This window comes from Buceros rhinoceros, unplaced genomic scaffold, assembly GCF_000710305.1.
Source record: "Buceros rhinoceros silvestris isolate BGI_N320 unplaced genomic scaffold, ASM71030v1 scaffold6884, whole genome shotgun sequence".
NCBI classification, from domain to species: domain Eukaryota; kingdom Metazoa; phylum Chordata; class Aves; order Bucerotiformes; family Bucerotidae; genus Buceros; species Buceros rhinoceros.
This window is the reverse complement of record NW_010409995.1, coordinates 643-7,582: the sequence shown is the minus strand read 5'-3', so window position 1 is coordinate 7,582 and position 6,940 is coordinate 643.

Sequence of the window (6,940 nt, the reverse complement as noted above, 5' to 3'; positions counted from 1 at the left end):
TTACACAAGGAAAGAAATAAGCAAACAACCCTGGAATAAATAGATGTTATTGAAACGAGTTTTCACATCCTAGATGTATTATTTGACCTCCCAACAGTGAAAATATCCGAGAAAAAAAAGGCAACAATCTCTCTGATGTTCAAAACATAGTATCATAACCAAGCTTTAACTTTTGGCACTGGAGAATAATGAACCTGATTTTCTCAGCCCTCATCCTGGACAATTTAACTGAAATAAAAACTAGTGTTATTTATTATCCACAGATACTTGAGCCTGGTAAGAGTTGTTACATCAACTGACATCAGATCTCCACCTCCTACAACTATTTTCAATCCACCCATTTAATATTACACTGACATGGTTTGTCATGACACGTGGTTCATTTGTAGGGATTTTTCCCCTCTTCCTTTTACAAAGGTGAGTTTTGACAAATATACAAACAAAATTTCTTGCACAACTGTGTACCAGTTTTGATTTGCTGTTTTTTCTATCTTTTCCCAAAAGTTGCTAACATCACAATAGATCAAAACTGGCTCTTTCACTTTTTTATTCAGGTTTAACCTCGCTCTCACAAAGAAATGGAAGATTTCTCTGCTGTCCTTACGAAGGTGTAGCATTCCCTTCACATCACTGTATTTCCTATAGCTCCTGCTGCAACTCTTAAAGATATAGTCCACATCCAGATATGTAACAGAAGTTCCGCCTCCCAGGAACCTGACAACATCACAGTTTTCATTAGTAACAAAGCGAACTCCTCTGGAAAATAAATCCTGTATAAAATAGGGGGAGGTGGAGGGGAAGCAGGAGGAGACAAGAACAGTTACCCTACAAACCTGTTAAAGATATTAGTGAAAACTTCAAATCTACATAACTCCATAGCAGGGATATGATTTGTGATTAGCGTCTACAGAACCTTTCCGCAAGTGAGGAAACTATTCCAGTTATAATTTGAGACATAAAATACACAAACTAACACTCTAGTTCTCCCCTGACCTATTTAGCTTTGGAGTCTTAGGTAATTCCTCAGGAAGCTGGATAAGTGTCAGTTAATTACAGAAAGCTGGCCCTCTGCACCTTCCAAGTTAATTATTCTGACATAAATGCCGCTATTTTTTCCTCTTGTCCACTGCAGAACAGAATTGTCACGTTTGAGAAGGGCATTTTTAGTCAGCATCTCTCTTCTGTTTGTAAGAAGCTGATTATGGATTACATCTGCACAGACTCAGTCTCTTGGTTTGCTATTCTTTCAAATTTCATGCAGCTTTGGCAAGTACATCTCAGCTGTACTTTTCAATCACATTTACATTCCAGCCTTGTCCCTCCGTTGAGTAAAAATTGCCCTAAGAGACAACCTATGCTAAGAGTGTCTGGGCAGACTCATAAATCACATTTTAACTCTGTTGTACTTCAGTCCAGACCCACTGCAATCCATACACACCATCTTCACCTTCAATTAAATCTCAAGGTGGGTTTGGAATGACAATCTCCTGGGAAGCACGCCTGAGGCGCCTGTGTCCCATCACACAACCCAGCCACTTCACTGACTGCCAAGATCCATCCCCTGGGTAGTGTACTGGAACCTTCCTCAGGACTATCTTCACCAGCAGGGCCTGGATGGATTCTCCAGGAATATCTGTATTTTATGTATTGATCACTGAATCACAGGAAAACCTGTGATTACATTTGAGGTGAAGAAAGAAGAAAACGTGATGTTCTGGTAATAAATCATTGGCTCTGTTCTGTCTATAGACCTAAATACAACACAGAAAAAGAAAACGCAGCCCCAAACTAAGTAGCTTCCTCTTAGCACCTAATGTTATCAGGCGGTATCTTGAATTTGGTTGGCTCCTTGGTAGTGAGATCACGTATCTGCCAGGGAAGAGACACCAGAAAGCACCCAATCTGCACAAATGAAGACTTAGCTCAAAAAGCCCCCCCCCCAAAAAATTGTCTTTCTTGGATTTCAGTGGTCAGAAGTGCTCACAATACTCGTAATTAAGTATTCCCTCCTTATACATTGTACAATTTTATTTCTTCAACAGAACCAGAAATCTTCCACTGTATGCATTACTGCAACATATCTGCTCTCCTCAGAGCAGCATTACTTTCATTACTTAGAATAACTCTGCTAATCAATAAAAGTACACAGGTTTTCCCTCATCTATTTCAAGCTGAGCTGCCAGGACCCAGAATAAATCCGTGTTAGCTCTCAATTCCATGACCTTCTACTTTGTACTTCTAAATTTCATTTCATTTCTATTACTTGAGTTCCCAAGGTCTTCTGATTCTGCCTGCTTGGTATTCCAACCCTTCTCAGCAGTGGTCATGTTTTCCAACTCTCTGCTATCAAGCCTCTCTACTACACTTCCAATTTTGGGCTAAACGTATCAGAGTAACGTAAGTGCAACAAGGGGAAAAGCAGTGAAGTGTGAAAAGCCAGCCCCAAGCCCAACAACCCATCAGTGGCAAGGCTGGAACAATACCAGTCCCCCCAGTTCCCAGCCCTGCTGTTGTTTTACCGCTTACCGCTGCACTTCTGATCAGGTACAAGGAGAAGCTCAGAGGCTCAGAAAGGTGATGTACACAAATAACTGAGAAAATTGTCTCTTCAGTAAATTGCATCAGGGGATGGTAGTCTATGTCCAAACTGGGAAATCTGATATCTGATCCATTCTATTTGTATACAACTATTCACGCTGCTGATAGTTATGTTTAACTGTTTATCCACAGCAAGGCTGAGAAATGTATACCCACAGATGATGACATTTCATGCCTTGCTTCATCGGCATGCACAGTCTCGAAGCATCTCGAGGCATATAATGCACAGGGGGTTTAATACGATAGCCTGAACTGAAACTCTGTAAGCAATAAAACTTAGAGAAACAGCTTAGTTAATGCTCAGAACGTGGCCTGGCAGCCTGCCATGCATAAACATGCACTGAAACCAGAATTCATGCCAAGATTCTTAGCTTTCAACTTCATAGGAATTCCTTGTATGGTTTATGCTAGATCCTCTAAGTTCATTTAACTTCTTTCTTCCTTTTTGCAATTTAATCCATAGCTAGTTGAACTTACTACCTTTTTATATATAAGCATTAATAATGTATTAGACATAACTCCAAGTAATAGAATTAGTCTGTTCATATAATTTTGATTAAAGACAGGTCTAACACTATGAGGACACTTGTTCTATGCCTTCCGCGCCAAGCCTCTATGAACACGACGAGATGCTGCAGTGTGATCTAGTACAATACTGTGCATGGCTGTTCACGTAATAGATGCTCTCTAAGACTCATGAGAACTTACTTCACATTCAGGTGTCGAAGCTACTCTTAAGCCAAAGGCCCTCTCTCAACAGATTTGATTGGAAGATTGAGGCCTTAACATTTGTTTTCATAATATCACAAAGTCTAATTTGACTCTCACATCTCCGATGTCTGCTCTTCCAAGCCGCAAATCTGTACAAAGGAAAAAGCTGTGGTTCCTTCCCAGAGACACTGGCTTGCTTCCTTTTTCTAGTAAGGATTATATTGATTTAGTTTTAATTTTTTACTTAGTTACTAAACTAGACTTAGTCAGTTACTTAAGAATGTATCAAGTCATATTCAACACATGGATTAGGTGAATAATGAATTCCATACTACCACAGATCCTGAGCTCTGTCCTTTCTTTTTTACAGCTTCAACGCATAGGTGTGAAGAAAAGAAACACTATTACCCCCAGCTATAAAATGGGACTTAAGGCAGAGCTAATATTTTGTCATTGGTCACATAGAAAGTCCATGTCAGACAAGGGAAAAGGAGGGGCAGACAGCAATATCAAGTTCAGATCATAATGAAAGCTTATTAACACATCAGACATTACACCATTATCGATACTGGACAGCTGGACAATACACAAGATCTTCAACAGCATGTGCTTCACAACAGATCGGTCACATCGGTCTTACCATTCACTTACACGCTCTGCTTGTTTATAAAAATGGAGCACTTGAATATCCTACAAATTGTGTTCAAATCATGTGAAAAGATTGTATTGTAAAGCATTGTTTTAACCAGACTCCTGGAGGTCTTTTGAAAATGTTGACATGTTGTCATTTCACACTATCAAATTCAGTCAGACTTAAAAATTGAGCCTGATTATGTGGTTGTAATGCAGGCTTCAAACGAGCTGGACCTCTGTGCTCTCTTTTCACCGAAGAGTAATGGCTGCTGGCCATTAAATTCAACTACCACACTGTCTTGGCCCCAAAGAAATACGGGTCATACTGAAAAACATCAATAACTGTCTTCTCAAATCAGGCCATATTGGACCATAGCTCAAAAAGGGTGACCAACCAATTGATTTTAAAAAGAATAACAGAAGACACTGAGAAACTCAATATAGAATTTTCTATTCAATTATATATCATCTGTTAAAAAAAAACACCCAGTACCGCAAAATTATGACAGATTTATCCAGACATATGTGCGCACAGATGTTTGTGCTACATGTGCGTAGAGTTCACAGTGGTCACACCCGAAGCAATCAAACTGTAGCTCCATACGTACAGTTTTTCCTACCGTACACAAGGACACAGTTGTATAAATATTTGTGCAATTTAATTTACATAACATGACATAAAATTCAGAAAGCTACTGAAGGTAATTATCATAATTACTGCAACCTCGCTTCTGCTGATTTACAGGGTATGGACCAAGCCTTCTGCTCTGTAGCAGCTGTAGTGTCAGACACAAGAAGGTTTTAACTGAAGCACCACTTCTACACTCCAGCCTCCTGTGAAAAAGCCCCCACCAAGAACCTCATCTAGGAATGGTGTATATGAAGGTGCAGTTTGAGAATGAAGGCAAGATGGGACAACAGCTTACCTACAGTTCAGCAGCTATGAATGAAATGCTGGTCTACACCATCCACTGCTGCATTCTCACCAGACAATCTTTTAGCACCTCTAACTATCTATCCCCAACCACAAAGCCATGACACAAGGACCAGATTTCTTCTAAAGACAAGTGCTGTCTCTAGTGGACCTACTACACTGGTGGCAACTCTACCTAGGCGTGTCTTCATCTGTGCACTCGACCTCTCATGGATGATTATGATGCAGTAAATCACTTTGGTTGAAGACAAGTTATTAAGAGCTTAATTACATGCACAAGCTTTTTATATTGTCTTTCTGGAAAAAGGAGATGATTAGTAGTCTCTGATAATTTGCCCCATTAAAGGTTTCATGGAGAATCATATGCATCCATAATGTTGTAGTAACATGCTAGTTTTAAAGTCATGAAATACTTTACGATAGCTGGGTAGACACCTAAAATATTCATGAATGTCTAAGAAAGACTTTTCAGTTGTGAAACCTTAAAACATGAATGAGGTAATCTTCACAAACATCTTCCACAGGAAGAGGAATAATTTCTCTGACAAGTGTACTTGTTGGATTGGAGAAAGGGGATGAGAAACAAAGACATAAGGACTCCGGGCTTAAAAAAAAAAAAAAAAAGAAAAAAAAAAGCTTTAATCTCAAGAAGTGTGATTAATCCAAGGCCTTAGTTTGGAAGGAGACTGTTGAAAGATGTCCCTTGGTATAAATCTGTCCTTGCTATAAATCTGTCCCTAGTTAAAAGTGTTTTCAGATTAATGTCAGTCCTTCATTCAATTTACTACTTTCAAAAGCTGCTGAATTCTCACATCAAGTTGGATGGGGAAATTAACAAGTGGAATCCTTATCGTGCATTCCCCAAGAGACTAGATCAGATATTAGCAAAGATTCCCTTGGAGCCTGGTTAAAAGGCTGTGAACCCATACTAACTGTAGCATCACCTTAACGAAATAGTAGTTACTGTACAAGCAATAGGCTTTTCCAGGCACCTATTAGAGGAGAACTTCAACAGTCCCAGGAGGAGGATGGCATCACAGCGACTGCATACAGATACATATTCTTACACATCTGTTGATACCATTAAGGCCATACTTTGTTATCCTGAGATCCAGAGCAGCGGGATTCCTCAGACACAGCAATGCCCACAACTACAGAAAAGCATAGAGAGAATAAACTGGGCAGAGGCATGACACGTTTGACTGTAATCCTCTGACTTCCTCTTTGCAAAGAAAGATACAGTGTTATGACCACAGAGACTAACACAAAGCATCAAAGTTTAAGTTGTTAGTATATTACAAAACACCAGCGCTTTCTAAACAAACTAATTCTTACAGCACAGCCCTAGCAGAACCGCCAGCCAGCTCGACTCTTCCCTTCTGAGAGTTACACTGCAGCCACAGCTCACAAACCCCGTGCAATAAAGAATGCTCAATCTCGAAGCGCTCCCCATCCACATTAACAGCAACCTTTCCCTCGCTCAGCCTCGGCAGCATGGAGCAGGGTTTCTCTGCACGCTCCAAGAAAGATTTTTTCAGCGTACAGACAACAGAAGCAAAAGGAGCTCTGTAAATATGACACTAACCATAAATGTTGCATTCCCTTTCTCCAGTCATTTATTGTATTCACAAATACACAACTGTATACAAACTAGGGGAATTCAAGAGATAATCTGAAGCTTAAGAAAGTGATTTGTTTTGTACAGGTACGTGTAATAACACGACCTGAAGTTATCCCTATTTTCCAGGCTGTAAAACACCTGAGTCAAAGCATTGCTTCCTCCAGCCCTATACCAGCATCAGAAACGTCCATGAGCAGAATCAACAATAAAATGTTTTTCATCAAATTGCAGGCAAAAAACCCTTCACTGTTTACCACCTTGTGGCTTGAACCGGTAAATACTCCCTTCTTACACACATACCGGTTCATCACGTTACAGTTAACCAGCCTCCTAAAGCAGCAGGCACAGAAACTTCGCTCGAAGTTCCTCCCCCGTAAGGAAAATTGAAGATCATAAGCTTTGAGCGAAGCTGACTCCGAGTCCAAGCTGCCCCGATCGATGGG